We start from the raw sequence: 18,484 nt of genomic DNA, 5'->3' as shown, positions 1-18,484 counted from the left end.
ACAAGCTTGTGGCAGAGCAATGCTCCCACCAAGAACAACCAAAACAACGGGATACTTTAAAAAAAAAAAAAAACCTATTTGAAGGCATCTAAGAGCTACCAAGCAAGGAGAACCTGAGAGGCCGTGATCTCAGGGAGAAGGAAGTGTGGAGAAGTGACGTAGCTCTGCATTCCATGATACTTTTCCCCAGGAGGTATGAGCCAATTCGAAAATGCCAGCTCGGAAGTTTTCTCAAGGCAGCTGAGACGCTGAAAGCCTGAAAAGTGGCAGCTGAAAGGCTTTCAAGCAGCTGAGAAGCTTAAAGTTGAGTTAAGAAAGGCAACTGGGAGACTGAGAAGCTGAGCAGAGCAGTCTATCAGTCTCAAGGGGCTGGAGCAGGGGTGGGCAAACTTTTTGACTCGAGGGCCACAATGGGTTCTTAAACTGGACCGGAGGGCCGGAACAAAAGCATGGATGGAGTGTTTGTGTGAACTAATATAAATTCAAAGTAAACATCATTACATAAAAGGGTACGGTCTTTTTTTTTTTTTTTTTTTTTTTTAGTTTTATTCATTTCAAACGGGCCGTAGTTTGCCGCTGGAGGATAAGGTCCAGGGTTCATGGAGGGTGGGGGAAAGGACTTCTGAAGAACTTCACTCTTGGAATAGGCATGAACCCTATATTGAAGAGCCCTCATAACAACCAAACACTGGCCTCTAATTAGCTCAAGTTCTCAGGATCTATCCTTAAAAAATACTTTGTAATATCCTTTTAAAAGTTCAAATAATTAAAATACTATATATAAAATCTTCCAGACCTTGAGTGAGGCAAAGAATTCACAGATATCACACTGAAAAACAGTCCATAGAAGAAAAAAATTGACAAATTGAATCTCATCAACATTCTAAGTTTTTGTGCTTCAGATGACCTAATTAAGAACATTAAAAGCCAAGCAACAGACTGAAAGTATTTGCCATACACATATCAAATAAGAGACCTGTATCCAGAAATTGCAAAGAACACTTATAACTTAACTAGAGGCCCGGGTCCCTCGGCGTGGCCTGCTGGGATCGGGCCAAAACTGGCAATTCAGCATCCCCTAAGGCAGCGGTTCTCAACCTGTGGGTCGCGAACAATGAAAATACATCTTGTATATCAGATATTTACATTATGATTCATAACAGTAGCAAAATTACAGTTATGAAGTAGCAACAAAAATAATTTTGGTTGGGGGTCACCACAACATGAGGAACTGTATTAAAGGGTCGCGACATTAGGAAGGTTGAGAACCACTGCAGGGGTCCCAGATTGAGAGAGGGCGCAGGCCAGTGCACAAATCCGTGCACTGGGCCTCTAGTCTACACTAATAAAAGAGAAAAATGGTAATTGGCGTACGACAATACCCTTTTCATTGGCTAATCAGGGCTATATGCAAATTAACTGCCAACTAAGATTGGCAGTTAACTGCCAACAAGATGGCGGTTAATTTGCATATGTAGGCACAATGCAGGGAGGCGAAAGGGAAAGCAGGAAGAAGCCCCCTGCCACTGACAGTGATCGGAAACCCAGGAGGGAGCTAAGAACTGGGGGGCAGGGCAAAGGCGGCCCTGGGGCCGCCTTTGCCCTGCCCCCCAGCCATGATCGGAGAATCAGGCGCCTTTTCCACCCTGGCCAGTGATAGCAGGAAGTAGGGGTGGAGCCAGCGATGGGAGCTGGGCACAGTCGAAGCTGGCAGTCCCAGGAGCTAGGGGCCCCTTGCCTGGGCCTAAAGCGGAGCCCATGATCGCGGGGCCGCTGCAGCTGTGGGTCCCCGCTGCTGGGGCCGGACGCCTAGGCCAGAGGCATCCTGCAGGGGCAGGGGCGGAGCCCGTGTGATCGTGGCGCCCCCTGCTGCCACTGCGGGTCCCCGCTGCCCAGGCCGGACGCCTAGGCCAGAGGCATCAGGCCTGGGCTGGGGGCAGAACCAGTGATGGGGGGAAATGAGGGTCCCCTGCCCAGGCCTGACGCCTCTGTCAGAGGCGTCAGGCCTGGGCAAGGGGCCGATCCTGCGATTAGAGGGTGATGGGGGTCAACGCCTGAGCGTTCCCAGTATGTGAGAGGGGGCAGGCTGGGCGGAGGGACACTCCGCCCCCACACACACCCAGTGCACGAATTTCGTGCACCGGGCCCCTAGTATATAGATAATATTCAAACCCAATCATAAAATGGACAAAATATATGAATAGGCATTTCAACTAGTATATACAATTGTCTAATAAGCACATTAAAAGATGTTCAACATCCTTCATTAAGGAAATGCATTTTAAAACCACAATGAAATATTTCATACTGACTAGCATAGCTATAATAATTAAGACAGACAATAACAAATGTTGGTGAGGATATGGAAAAATAGGAACCTTCAAAAATTGCTAGTGGGAATATAAAATGGTGGGGCCACTTTGGAAAACAGTTTGGCAGTTTCTCAAATAGTTAAACATAAATCTCTCATGAAACTCAACAATCCCACTCATAGGTATTGACCCAAGAGAAATGAAAATGTATGTCTACACAATGTATGCATATGAATGTTCACAGCAGCATTATTCTTAATAGCACAAAGTTTGAAACAATCTAAATGTCCATCAACTGGAAAATGGATATACAAGTGGCCTGGTGCATGATATTCGTGCACTCAGGGGGAGAGGTGGTCCCTTAGCCCAGCCTGTGCCCTTTCACAGTCCAGGAGCCCTCGGGGGGATGTCTGACTGCAGTCAGACATCCTTAGTGCTGCTGCAGGCAGGCTACTGCACTCACCAGCCATCAGCCTGGCTTGTGGCTGAGCGGCACTCCCCCTTCAGGAGCACAGTGATCACCAGGGAACAGCTCCTGCATTGAGCATCTTCCCCCTGGTGGTCAGTGCACATCATAGCAACCGGTCATTCCACCATTCAGTCGATTTGCATATTACCCTTTTGTTATATAGGATGTTGTATCTCTTCAAAGGAATATTGTCCAGCAATAAAAAGAAATAAAGGCCAGATACAAGCAACATCATGAATAAATCTCAAATATATTATGGTTAACAAAAGAAACCCACCACAAGAAACCACATATAATTCTACTCATATGACATGTTCGGAAAAGGCAATTGTCTAGAGACAGAAAGTAGATTAGTGGCTGCTTGGGGCTAGGGATGGAGGGGGAATTAACTATAAACATGCATAAGGGATCTTATGGAGGAAAGAAAATGTTAAATTGATTATGGTAATGATTGCACCACTTAGTAAAATTACTGAACTGTACACTTGAAATGGCTAAGTTTTATACTATGTTAAATATCTATATGTATAAAAGACTAAGCGACCATCCAACCGTCCAGTAGGTATGATGCACACTGACCAGCAGGGGGCAGACGCTCAACACAGGAGCTGCCGAGCTAGTGACTTGGCAGCAGTGGTTCTCGGGTGACACACTCCGGAACCAGAAAGGAGGGAGCTGATTCTAGAGTGCATCACCCGAGAACCTCCCTCATGCAATCCAGACCCCCTTGGGAGATGTCAGAGAGCCAGTTTTGCCCAGATCCCCACAGGCCAGGCCGAGGGACCCCATCTGCCGGAGGGGCCCGCTCACTCTGCAGACGCCTTCTGAGCCGTGGCACCACCCCTGGTGCAGCCAGCCAGGGAGGGACCACGGGAGGTTGGCTCCAGGGCATGTCCAGCCTGTCTCACCCAGTCCCACCACGCCAGCCACCTTCTAATCAGTTTCCTTTCAATGTGCACAAATCCGTGCACCAGGGCACTAGTATCTCAATAAAGCTGTTAAAAATTTCATGTACATGAAAGCAAAAATATGGAACCTAAAGGTTCACATTAAGGAGATTGAACTAATTATGTGACTTATATAATAGAATGTTGTGTAGCCATTAGAGCTATTTCTAAAGAGTAATATCACAAAACATTACACAAGCCTGTTCAGTGAAGATAACAGACTACAAATCTGTATGAGCATACAGTATGCTCTTGCTATGTTTTTAAAATTTTTTAAAGGGATTAGAAGGAAACACATCAAAATATAAAAAGATACATTTTTTCTTTTCTATATTTTCCAAATATTATAAATTGAGTAGTTTTTGTATATTCAAGAAAGTACTCTTCTTGAAGAACATTTTCATATATTATAAATATGTGTTGTTTCTTTTCAATGATCATAAGACATATTCATTTAAAAGAAACAACCTCTACTCCTTAGAAAAGATGTTAAAACAAAATAAGCATTTTTCCTACCTATCTCATCATGCCTATTGTCCATGGGAAGAACATAACAAATACTTAAAAATTTGGAAACTAATTACAGGAGGATTTACTCAAATGTACCTTATCCTTTAGACAAGTTATTATTATGCAAGAAATGTACTCTCATTGGCAAAGGGCATAGCAGACTTATGAGTAGAGTATATCCCTAAAAGCACAAAATTTCAATACGGTAATTAATCTATCTAGTCACTATTTTTTAAAGTACCTTATATTTCCTCCAATTATTTACCTACTAATCTAAAATATAACAGTACAGTTCCTATCTTTTCATATTAATCTCTAGGTTACCTTTCTGGTTCCCACAAATATCCCCTGAGAATCAATGTAATTTTTTTTTTAAAGAAAAAAACTACCCTTTTTTTTTTTTGGCTATTCAGCAAGAGGGTTTTCTTAAATTTTTTAAACAGCTTTAGAGGCATCTAAATTTCTGAGTACAGCACAGCTTGCCACTCCACTTTTTAAAACTCTTCCTTTAGCAACTCCGTAACCCATCTGATCCCATATGCCTACCTCCAAGAGGATTAAAAATGTAACTTTTTTATTAATAGTCATAAAGTTAGCACAATGAAAGTTTCCAAGGCCTTAAAGTAAGTTTATCTAATAAGATCTAAAGATTTTTTTTACCATCATAATGGTATTGCTTCTAAAAATGCTGATACTCTCTTTGTCCACTGCCTCTTACCAGAAATGACTTTGGCATGTCCTTTGGAGGAAATAAAAAGTCAGGGCGTCATAGCCAGTTTGGCTCAGTGGACAGAGCGTTGGCCTGTGGACTGAAGGTTCCGGTCAAGGGCACATGTCCCGAGTTGTGGGCTCAATCCCCAGTAGGGGGCGTGCAGGAGGCAGCTGATCAATGATTCTCTCTATCATTGATGTTTCTATCTCTCTCTCCCTCTCTGAAATCAATTAAATATATATATATATATATATATATATATATATATATATATATATATATATATATATATATATTTTAAAGTCACTCAGGGCCACAATACACTTCCCACTGAGCACTTCCATGCTCTTCTCCAGGTGCCCACTGTGTCCACCTTAGCATTGGTCAGGGCACCTGGTTGCCATTTTCAAACTGTATGTCGTTGGGCAGGTTACTTAATCTGTCAGTTCCTCGTCAGAAAAATGGAGATGGTCACAGTGTGCCTTAGTTCATGAAGGTGTTGTAAGGGTTAAATGAGACAGCAAATGTTACGTCCTGACTCACAGTCAGTGCTCAGTAAACATGAGCCAGCTGTTCTATGCAGCCAGAAAAGAAAACCATGTCCTCCACCACACCAGCACTTCCGTGACACTGAAGATTCTGCCCTGTCTCCCTTGCACGTGACTGTTTTCCACACCTCCTCCAAGCGGAATTTAAACCTGTTCCTCACTTCAAGACTCCACACTGTGATTCTGACATACCTTTGTTTCTCTTCCTCTGATCTTGTCCACTCCAGCTTCTGCCCCCTTTATTTCAGAAAAGTGACTTTCCATCGTCTATTTTCAGAACAAAAGAGATGTGGCTTCTTTATTCTTTCGGTGACTCAAACATGGTGGAAGTCTACATACGCCCTCCTAGACCTTCTAGAAACAGTCCGCTGCATCCATGCCAGTTTAGTCCTATGCCTCCAGGGCAATGGTACTGCAGCTTACTTGTTTTTCATAATAACACCTTTTGTTCCTGACTGCGACTGCCCTGAGAGCTCCAGCCCAGTTAATTCAACAAAAGTAGCCAGGATATCAACATGGGCCAGGCACTGTGCTAGTTGCTGGAGTCATACGACATGCTATCTGTCTACTAAGAACAAATGGGGGATACATATGCTTACATCATGGTGTCCTCTTCCTTCCTACACATCTGGGCAATGTCACTGCCTGAGATGATTCAAGCATCATCTCTTAGCAAAAAACAGTGCGTAAGACTCCCTACTCCACAACCTTACTACCTCACCTCTCTGGCATCAACAGGACACATCTTCTCGTGTGGTATAATAGAAATTTCATAGAATGTGAAATCGGAAGACCTTAATGAGATTACCAGAGACCTCAAATAATCTGGATATACAATAGTCAACCATGTACATATTTTTTTTTTAAAGATGCTAAGCCCTAGCCAGGTAGCTCCACTGGTTGGAGCGTCATCCCGATACACCAAGGTTGCAGGTTCAACCCCACACACAAGAAGCAACCAATGAATGCATAAACAAGTGGAACAACAAATTGATGCTTCTCTCTCTCAAATCAATAAAAGTAAATAATAATAAAGATGCTAAAATCCTTGGCCCCGTCACATGTAAATATAACTCATTACATAGCAAATTCCAATAAACATAAGAGATATATGGAATTACAGTAGTCCCCTCTTATCCACAGTTTTGCTTTCCACAGTTTCAGTTATACACAATTTTTCCCTAAAAACATTAAATGGGATATTCCAGAAATAAATAATTCAAGATTCCGCACTGTGATTTTAAATTGCACACTGTTCCGTGTAATGTGATGAAATCGCACACTCTCCTGCTCCATCCTTCCCAGGACATGAATCATCCCTTTGTCCAGCATATCCTCGCTGTATTTGTTACATGCCTATTAGTCACTTAGTAGCCATCTCAATTGTCAAATCATTTGTTGTGGTCTCGGTGTTCATGTTCAAATAACCCTTATTTTACTTTAAAATGACCACAAAGCACAAGAGTAGTGATGCTGGCAATGCCAAAGAGAAGCTATAAAGTGTTTCCTTTAAGTGAAAAAGTGAGTTAGTACAGTAAGATATTTTGAGAGGGGAGAGAGGAGGCCACATTCATTGTGGGGAAGCACAGGACTTGGTTGGAATGTCTATAAGGAGGATTCTCCGAAAGGTCAGGGGCCTCTGAGGCAGCCCCTACCTTGACTTTTCCAAACAAGTCCGATCCCCCGGTATTTTACTAGAATCTTTATGTTTAAACTTCAAAATGTCCTTGCTTAAAGGACACATGTGTTTTCTCAAGGATGCTTACCCTGCTGATAGTATCTAATAGTTAATTTTAGTTCAAGCTGTTGTTACAATAAAAGCCAAAGGAGGCAGGCAAACAGGGCTACTTGGTGGCGATAGCCAAGGAGTCCCTTAGCCTCTTTCACATAAATGTGTCACAGTAATCATTCATCTGTCATTCAGGGTCTGACGGTCAGCCCTGGCAATTCATATAACTTTTCTTACAGTATGTTATCATTGTTGTTATTAGTTATTGTTGTCAATATCTTACTGTGCCTAATTTATTAAACTTTATCATAGTTACGAATGTTTAGAAAAAAACCTAGTACATATAGGGTTCAGAACTACCTGTAGTTTCAGGCATCCATTGGGGGTCTTGGAACATATCTCCTGCAGGTAAGGAGGAACTACTGTACCAAATGTTCTCATGAGTGAAAAGCTAAAAAATAATGTAAGAGAAGCAGCAAAGAGTTAAAGATCTTTCTGCTCTTACTATAGCATTTCAAAATATGATTGAAGAGCAGCGTTGACTCATCCTCAGAAATAATGGCAAATCAGTTTTGACCTTGATTCACTGCCATGGTCAAAATAATTCTGGTTAACTTGGAAAGACTCTGAAAAATCTAAAAGGTCATATTTAAAATACTTAAGAGTCCAAAAACTTATGAATTAGACTTTATTTTTAGTATTCAAAATGGCCACCAGATACGACAGAGAAAAGGTCAACAGTAATCATGTGCCAATGGATGGCACTTGCATATTTTGCTGTGACCCTCAGTCTTCAACCATACTATCAATGGATATTATCTAAATCTTCGACATAAACTTTTAAACTTGACTTATTCACTCAGTTCTATTTATTTCTTTCCTTCCCTTAATAGTTATTAAGCACCTGCTCTAAGCCAGCTTCTGACTGAGCAAGGCATACAATGAAGAACAAAACAGATATATCTCCTGATCTTATGTAACTCACAACTCTACTGGAGATACTCATTGTGATGGTTAACTTCACATGTTGACGTGACTGGAATACAGAGCACTTGGATTAAACATTATTTCTGGGTGTGTCTGTGAGGGTGTTTTGGATGTGACTGGCATTTGAATTGGAAGACCGAGTAAAGCAGACTGCCCCCTCCGATGTGCATGGACATCATCCAATCTGTTGAAGGCCCGAATAAAACAAAAAGATGGAGGAAAGGAAAATTTGCACTTTGAGCTGGAACAAACCCAGCTACCCTCGACCTGTATTTACACCACCGGCCCTCTAGCTCTCAGAAATACACCCTAGGCTTTCCTGGGTCTCCAGCTTGCAGATGGCAAGTCATGGGACTTTTCAGCCTCCATAAACATGTGAGCCAATTCTTTATAAAAACTCATATATATCTCCTATCAGCTTTATTTCTCTGAAAAACCCCAACTCAGCCCTAACCAGTTTGGCTCAATGGATAGAGCGTCGGCCTGTGGACTCAAGGGTCCCAGGTTCGATTCCGGTCAAGGGCATGTACCTTGGTTGCGGGCACATCCCCAATAGGGAGTATGCAGGAAGCAGCTGATCGATGTTTCTTTCTCATCGATGTTTCTAACTCTATGTCCCTCTCCCTTCCTCTCTGTAAAAAAATCAATGAAATACATTTTTTAAAAAACCAACTCATACCAAAAGTACATAAACATATCTAGGAACATAAAATAACCATTGGTATACAGCATGTTGTGTGTGCTGTGAAGAAAAATTCAGGATGCTCTAAGAATAGAAAACGAAGGAAACATAATTCCTCACATATATGTGTCCATATTTTCTCGCAATATTCTCTAAATCCATGTTTGGTGACTGTACATTATCCACTCAAATGAGTCTTAAAGTACTAAGCTAAAAGCTAATATATTTTCGTTGTGAAGTCATAGTTTATTTTGTATTTTTGTTTTGTTTTGTTTTGTTTTGGTGGGGAAAAGGTAGGAGTAGTAAATTATAGGGAGTAAGAGGTAAAATAAATTCATAATGACAAGAAGCGAGAATCTTTCATTGCAAAAATAAGTAAAATTTTACAAAATGTATGTGGTCTTGAAGAAAATCTTCTAAAATGAAATTGTTGACAAATAATTTTAAATTCAAGAAAATGTTTCTACTAAATCCTGTTATTGAGAAGAGTTCATACATAAAAATGATTGTCTCCTAAAAGCCAACCTTATTTCCATTTGCATTATTTCTAAATTTTAATTTTCAATCAAGTTTGCAGGGCATCCAACAATGGGGAAGACTCATTCTAGTAAAAGGGTCACACAATTGCCATTCAAAGTACTACACAGATCACTTCCCAATAGCCACCCTGCCTCCCCACACAAAAAATCATGCCTTAGCAAAGAAATGTGGTTTTCTGTGTTTTTTGTTTGTTTGTTTTTTAGCAAAGAAATGTTTTAAAGAAAATATGCAATATTCACTTTGAACCTTCAGAAATGGGGAAAAGATCAAGATGAAAAATGGCTTTAGAACTCAGAATGCAAAAGAAAAACTATTTCCTAAAAAGAGCACAGAAAATAGTAAAGGCTTAATTTTATAACATGGATAATTATCACCTGATAAATAAAATAATTATCCAGAAGTAATCAAGTTAGTCTTTTTTTAATTTGGATTCATTTTTCCACTGTACCTAAGTTTTTATAGCTAATCTACAGTAACTAAGTACTGAGAGCTGTAAATGCAGAAGTTCTTAAACTCTTTCTATTTTAACTGATCATCACAACTCAGCCTAAACCACGTATCAAAATCATGTAGGGTTAAAGGAAAGAAGTTGAATATGTTACAATGATAATAGGAAAAAACTAAAAGTTTCTTAAGATGTTTACCAATATGTAACCATTTGAAAAAAAGCACAGAATTTCTCCTTCTCAAAAATGAACCTACCCAGAAGAGCCCTGCAGTTTGCCATCTTTTAACTTACTTTTGAGAATATAAATCAGGGCAATGAAGCCCATGGGTGGCTCTACTTTCCCTACTACCATTGTAAAGGCAAAGCACAGAAATCTGAAGAAAGAAAAACGTATGTAACTGAATGCTTTAAAATAAGATGCCTGCACTAACTCCCTAAAGCGAAATATAAGCCAAATACTAAATGAGTGTAAACAAGATGATGCTTAGGACTTAGGAGGAGAAAGTGCTAATACCAATACCCAAACAGAGATTTCAACCCAAACAGAGGAAATTGGCAAATCATAAAATTATTAATTAAAAGGGGAAAAGAAAAGTAAGCATTTGCCATCATATCTTGACACATACATGTCTGCTTTTTCTCTTCAAACACCCTAGAGTGGTTAGCTACGGGATGCACATTAACCTGAATAACAAAAGTATCTTATTTTTGTAATATCAGAAACAAAGTAGTTTCTCTAGTATAGTTAAATGTAAATAATTTGAGTTAGGATTACAGAATTATAATATTTGTCCGAAGAACCCAACAGCAACCAGGACATTAAAGGGCCACATTTGCTATTAAAGGTGAACAAGAAATAAATCCCTCTGTGCCAAAAAGAAAAAGAATTTCCCTCCCAAAATGTATAATAATAAAGTAGCTCTGAGATTAAGAAAACAAGCCAAAAAAAAAATGCCAAGCACAAATTTGATTTAAAATGTGCCCAGGTCAGTAGAGAACCCAAACTAGTAGCAGAAACAAAATATTTTCCCCCTCTGAAGAAATTTGCCTTCATCCAGACCTGAAAAAATTACAATGAAGTTCTGAGGGAAGTGACCAGCTTATAATAATAATAATAAAAAAATCACAAAACCTCAAAATATTTAAGCAATATTTTTTCTAAATGTTAAGAGTTCAGGAGTTGGCAGCAAAGGGCAGAAACAGAATATTTTTAAATATTAGCTATGACTATACGGGAAACAATGTTTATTCATCCAACCATACAGCAATTGTGTATGCATCAGTGTCAGCACATGTGGGCAGGAGGTCAGATGGCAGCAGAGTAAGGAGACTGAAAGTGAAAAGGGGAGAACATCCCCAGGGCTTACGATCACCTGCTGTACTTGTTTAGGTGGAAGTAGATTTACAGCTATGACTGGGCATGAATGAACAGGTGCTGAGGCAGAGCCTTACAGCTGAGTCTTTGTCAATATTTAGGGCTGCTTCAGTTGGATGAAGCCCTAGGACAGTGATGGCGAACCTTTTGAGCACGGCGTGTCAGCATTTTGAAAAACCCTAACGTAACTCTGGTGCCGTGTCACATATAGCAACTTTTTGATATTTGCACCCATAGTAAAACAAAGACTTATATTTTTGATATTTATTTTATATATTTAAATTCCATTTAACAAAGAAAAATCAACCAAAAAAATGAGTTCACGTGTCACCTCTGACACGTGTGTCATAGGTTCGCCATCACTGCCCTAGTCAGTCATGTCTGAGTTCAAATCCTATCTAACTCAAATCTTTCATATTATACTGACCCACCAACTACAGAAGGTAATTAAAGAAGACTATTGATTAAGTGTGTAGGGTTTTTTTTAAATATGTATTTTTATTGAATTCAGAGAGGAAGGGAGAGAGATATAGAAACATCAATGATGAGAAAGAATCACCAATCGGCTGCCTCCTGCACACCCTCCACTGGGGATCAAGCCCACAACCCAGGCATGTGCCCCTGACTGGAATAGAACCCGGGACCCTTCAGACTGCAGGCTGAGGCTCTACCCACTGAGTCAAACCAGCTAGGACAGCGGTTCTCAACCTGTGGGTCGCGATCCCTTTGGTGGTCGAACGACCCTTTCACAGGGGTCGCCTAAGACCATCCTGCATATCAGATATTTACATTACGATTCATAACAGTAGCAACATTACAGTTATGAAGTAGCAACGAAAATAATTTTATGGTTGGGTCACAACATGAGGAACTGTATTTAAAGGGCCAGAAGGTTGAGAACCACTGAGCTAGGGCAAGTGTGCAGGTTTTGTATTAAGCCTAATGAACTGCCCTGAAGTCAATGCAAAGCATCAGTGCCTTTTATCACTACTCAAAAATTCTACTTCTAGGGCTTTATTCAAAGGGAATAACCATAGATGTGTATAAAAACTGAACTGTAAGATACTTACCATTATAGAGGAGAGGAGAAAAAAGGAAAATCTGTCTGATGTTATGTTGGCATAATCCCAATAAATTATGATACATCCATAAAATACCATTCAGTATTCAAAATGTTACAGAAGATCATTCTGCAATATAGTTAAAGGTAAATATGTTATATTAAAATTTTTATATGTAATGTGATTCATCTTTTTATGAAAATTAGAAATAGATATAATACAGTGTCATTTTTAGAAATTAAAATATTATAGTACTAGTAGCCCTGCGCACGAATCCATGTGCCAGTAGCTGCCCAGAGGCTCTCCATGGCCCAGAGGCCCATCTGCGGTTAGGCGTAGAACGCTTGCCAAACAAGCGTTTCCCGCCCCCGCCCCCCCCCCCGCCCCCCCCCCCAGGCCCTCCATGGCCTCATCACCACAGTGACAAAGCAAGCATTCCAACAGGTGGCTCACGCTGCCTGCTCTCAGTGGCCACCGCCGCCCCCGACCCATCCCCCCGACTGGGGGACTCCGGCAGGGCTGAGAGGACTGGGCACCGCTATCTTGTGGCTATGGGCACCGCCATCTTTGTGACAGAGTGATGGTTAATTTGCAATTACCCTTTTATTAGATAGGATTTCTCTATATGTATCTAAAAATATACACCAAAATGTTAACAATAATTACTTCTGGGTATAATTCTCCTTTTGTTCCTTTGTTGTTTTGGTTTTGGTTTTTTTGCTTGTCTAAATTTTCTATACTAAACATGTGTTAATTCCATGATAAGAACAATTATTTAATATAGCAAAATAATAAAGATTTGAAACCTTACAATAGCAATTATACATGAAATATGGATACAAAAATGACAAGTTCCCAACATCATTATACCTTTAAACAGAAGCAAATTTACCCAAAGCCTATCATGGAAAATAAGGGAAACAAATCCAAAACTCATAATATCTTAAGGAACTCGAAAATTCAAGAGAAGGGAGAATGTTTAAAGAAGAAAAAGGTGGGAATGAGCTGAAAAAAATTAAAAAACAGACTTTCTGCTAGTGCTGGATAATGTGAAACTTTAAAAGGCATCACAGACTGGGAAAAGTTAATCAAAATAGAGCAGGAAAACAGGCTGGAGGAAATGGGAAAAAGTAAGCTAAAATGATTAAAAGAATAAATTTTATTAGAAGTAAATTTATTAGGTAAGCATTTTCCCCCTCTGGAAGGCAATGGATGCTATACCTGGAACTGCCCCTTTCCACATCAACTCCCTTTGAATCTACATCCTTCCAGGAGTAACTTAGATCAAAAAACAAACAAACAAAAACCTGCAGCAGAGACCCTCAACCATATACTATCCCAACACCTGGCATAGATGTTAACTGAAGCCTACATAACTTCCAGTTGAAACCCTTATTCAGACCCAAACATCAAGCCTCTTTAAATGCCTGTAAATGTTCTTTCTCTATTACCCATACATTTATTTTTGTTGTTTAAAAAAAAATAGGAAGAGGTGACAGCACCTCCCTTCGGAAGATAACAGCTAGAATAAAGAATCAATTCTTTTTTTGTAACAACTCCCCAAGGCAAATCCTTATAACTGTTCACATTAAAAAAAAATTGCCTACAATATTTTTCAAATGTTCTAGTGATAGAGATAAATTTGGCTAAGCCAATTGAGAGAAAAATAGTTAAGAAGCTTTGCTCAAAACCTCAAAAGGCATGTAAACCTTATGACTATAATGACACATAATGGTTTCAACTGAAAATTATCTAAGAATCGACTAACATGTATGCCAAGTGATTGATAGAGTATCTGGCTGGGGATGTTTTTTAATCTAAATTGGGCCTGGGAAACACTGAAAATAGCAGTGTATTATTCATTTCAATAGGTGAGCACTAGATTATCCTCCTGTAAATATACATACACTCTTGCCCAAGACCTGAAAACTATAATAAAATCCAACTTTCCAACTGTTGACTATATTTTTAATTAACATGAATGACCTTTCCCAGTATATTAAGCTGGAGTTTCATGCTTGAGTTTTCTGAATCTTCTGTCATATAGACAGAATGGAAACAAATTACTTTTACCAATCTTGTCCATACTTACTGGCATAGAAACTAAACGGCACTTTATCCTATGTGTCAAACTCTAAGACAGAAACAGCTTGCTGTCTGTCAGCTTCAGAAACCATTTTTTACACACATGGCACACTGCCTCAAGCCAGCTAAACACTAAACCATGTTGGGCTGCCCACACTGCAAATTATTTGGAATGTTCTCCATGTTCTGTGGCTGCAAAAGTATCTATTTCGTGGATTATCCAGTTCAAATTAGGGCCACATCTGACCTTAAACAGAAAATTCCCAGGAAACTTGAAACTATAATTGACCAAGATCCCATCAGTTCTGCAGGTCTGTGATCTCAGGCTCAGAGTAAAAGCATTTCACGTGTTATTTTTTGAGAGCCCAAGAGACCCAACATAAACTCTGGGAAACATGTTACTATTTCAAGTAAACAACAAAGAAATCACCATAAATATATACATGTCAAAGCTTCAAAAAAATTTCTACATGCATTAAAAGTAACTGGCATTGGTAGCAAATATACACACATTTCTGCTAAATATTAGCAAATGAAAGCAAAAATAAATCTAAAAATTATTTCACTTCATTTCTAATTTTCATACATCTGCTGAAATATAGCAGATTCAGCAGTAGAATGCGGTAAGAAATATCTCAAAGCTTGAATTGTAGAGATTGGAGACTGTATTATAGGTTTGTTTGTTTTTCTCGTCCACTGAGCAAGTTTATTGTAGAAATTGTACTTATATTATAGGATTATGCAATTAATTCTTTAATCAGATTTAAACCTCTTTCCGGACAGAGAAAACATCTGGCATTGAACCTCTTTCTATGCCCAGTCTTTAATAGAGTGCCAGGTACACGGTGAGTACTCAAAACTGTTCTAGCTGTCTACTGCCACAATAAACCTCTCCTACCTTAGTGGAGTACAACAAGTTATTTATCATCATTAACAACTCATAATTCTGAGGTTGAACATTCACTAGATGGTTCCTACTCAGTAAGAGGTGGCTGAGTCATCTCTCACACTTGAGATGTTTTACACATTCAGAGGTCTTGCAGTTGATGCTGGCTATTAGTTTGGTCTCGGTGGGAAGACCTACAAGTGTCCTCTCCATGTGGGAGGGGCTTCCTCAGAGCATGGGAATGGGTTTCAATAGCTAAAGTCAGAAGAGAGAGCCAGGAAAAAGCTATTTCTTGTTTTCTAACCTTACCATGTAAATTACATAGCATCCCTTCTACCACATTCTATTCTTCAGAAGTAAATCACTAAGTTCAGTCCCTAGGAAAAAGGAAGATAATTAGTCTCCACCTCTTTATGGGACAATAGCAAAGAAATTGTGGACATTCAAAATTACCAAAATAAATATTTGAGATACGAATTCTGTTATCCCTCCCTTATCTTCAATCTTCCAATCTCTACTCTCACTGCTCTATCACTTACAAGCACGCTCAATTTTCCCACAACTTCAAATTTCCTACCTAACACCCTCCAGGCAAAAACTCCTCTCTTGGCCCTGTATTTCCATGTAACATTAAATTTCTCCTTCTATGCTCATTCAAACTTCTTAAAATTTTAATATAGGTATTATTTTTCCAAGCATTAATGGGTACCTCTTTCAAATCAATTAATTAGGATATCATTTCGCAAATTGGAATATCAAAATGTTTCTAAGGTTTGCATGTCTTTGAGGTCTATTCTCTAAGCCCAGACCAATAGGGAATGACCTGAAGGTCATTTTTGAAGTGTTAAAAGAAGAAAACTACATTGAGAAGCTAAATTTTACCTAAGGATTCTTCTACTGAAGGTTAAGAAAGGCCTAATTCAATCATTCACTGATGGGATAATTCAATCCATTTCAATAAGTATGTGATTAGCATTGTTGGCACAGGGCTACCTGGTCCAAGCTTTGTGCAAGAACAAGAACATATTGGAAAACATAATATTTTTAACTGATATTGATGAAAATGCTGAAGAAATGACAAGCTCTATTTTTAGCCTCTGATCTTTTAGACCTGCTGTTCTCAGTGCATGTGTATTATCAAGTCCCTGAAGAGTTTCCCCTGTTATATATTTTTATTATTATACTAGAGGCCTAGTGCACAAAATTTGTACAAGGGGCTCGCAGCTGCAGTGGCTGCCTTGGCCCTCATAGCCCTGGCTTCGTCCGGAAGGTCGTCCGGAAGGATGTCCAGAAGGTAATCTGGCTGTCTGGTCTAATTAGCATATTATGCTTTTATTATTAGAGATGTTGTTATATATTTTATATATTGTATAGTATATATTATAGATGGTGTTATATATTTTATATATATTATCCATAATAAATATATTATTTTTTATATATATTAGACAGATATAGCTAGGGATTTTAGAATACATATTGTGATATATATATACATTTAGTTTCAAAAAGAATCATTTGCAAGGCAATCATCTCAAATCAAATAAACCATATACAAAATCTCAAGGCATTCATATCAATCAATAAATTCTGGGAACTAAATCACATCTACCTTAGAAACCCAAATTCTTATTAAATACAATACTTACTTGCCTGAAGTCCAGCAAACTTAAAGTAAAATGATAACTGCAGCCGGGGTTTTAAGTATGTGACTTTTCCAAAGCAAATTTTTTTAATAAGAATGTTCAGTTTGCTGAAATTGTTCAGAAAATGCTTGAGATTGTGAGTTATTTTCATAAAGTTTCAGTTCCGGTATATTTGACAGCAGAGTGTCAAAACTGTGCTCCATTATGAAAATCTATATCCCAAATAAAATGCTATGATATTAATGGTTATTCTGGAATAATTATCTTTCAAAACTTCTCCACTGCAAACAAGATGTTACCCACAATATTCCCTGTCTATGTTGGTAGTATGCATTCACACATAAAATTATATGTAGAGCATAAATGCTCATCTTGATAAGTACTCAAATACTTCATGATACTCTTTTCTTTAAACAAGTCCCCACATTCTATTCTTATTTTTCAAAATAATCTGGATGATGTAATCAATTACATCACTAAAACTTGGGCTATACAACAAACACTTCACAAAATGCAGTGACTTTTCATCAGGACCTTTGATTTGTACCGGACATCAGGCATACACAATATAAGTGAAGAAGACAGAACCAGGAATAGACATTTGTGAGAAAGTGGGCTCCAGTCACCCACAGGACACATGGGGGGGGGGGGGAACTTATCCATTTGCATAATAAATGCACTTATATATTAGATTTCACCAACTAATTACATGTATTATATACCTCATCCAAGGGTAAAACTGTCAGAAGCAATGTCAGATTATACAAGAAACATCAGGTTTTATGTCTGATTCTTAGAAACAGTACTCCTAAAATTAGTTGGAGCCTTCTAATCTAAGACCATGAAAATCAACAAGTAAAGAGAAAATCTCTTAAAAAGATATGGTTAAAAGCTCATCTAACCTCGCTGATTAGAAAACAAAAGCTGCATATCTTCTACAGGGCTACCTGTATGTCTAAGCGTAGAGACCAAGTCTAACTACTCACTCACTCAATCAGGGACTAAACTAAACCATCACTTTGAAAATTCGGGTCAGCCCTGGGGAGTAGATTTCATAAAGATGCATTGTTGGGTGTTTTCTTTCTTTCTTTTTAAGCACCCTGAGCCTACAGGATTATTTTTCCTTTAAAATATATATACATATTCCAAAAGCTAAAAGGGGCGGAGGAGGGAGGACGAGAAAATCAGGGCGATGCAGAAAACCAACCGAGACAGAAAAGACATCCAGCGCCCGAGCTCACCCACATGCAAGAGGCAACCCCTGGGAACTGCCGGGGCTCGCAAGGAGCCTCCCCACCCGGGCAAACGAGGGCACTTTCACCCCCAGGGAGCGATGCGCCCGCAGCGTAAAAGTTCACGAGGGTTCCATCCCCGCCCTCACTCCCCGCGCTCAGCCTCCGGGGAGCGAGCCCTGCGGGGGCAATCGGGCTCTGGGAGCCTCCCTGCACCCCCCTTTCCTGGAAGGCCCGGCTGCTCGGGCGGCAGGGGACGGAGCCGGGGGCGTCGGGAGGCCGCGCCCGGGGCGCCCGGGGAAACCGAGTCCCGCC

General features: G+C 39.5%; 1 protein-coding gene across 1 annotated transcript in view; it reads right to left on the bottom strand.

Moving 5' to 3' along the window:
• The window catches only part of GPR63 (G protein-coupled receptor 63), a 38,737-nt gene that overhangs the window by 19,806 nt on the left and 447 nt on the right, over positions 1 to 18,484 (bottom strand). The gene's annotated exons all lie outside the window — the stretch shown is intronic.

Source organism: Myotis daubentonii, chromosome 6 (assembly GCF_963259705.1).
Source record: "Myotis daubentonii chromosome 6, mMyoDau2.1, whole genome shotgun sequence".
NCBI lineage: Eukaryota > Metazoa > Chordata > Mammalia > Chiroptera > Vespertilionidae > Myotis > Myotis daubentonii.
Note: the sequence above shows the minus strand (reverse complement) of the source record. Positions and strands in the feature narration are given on the sequence as shown.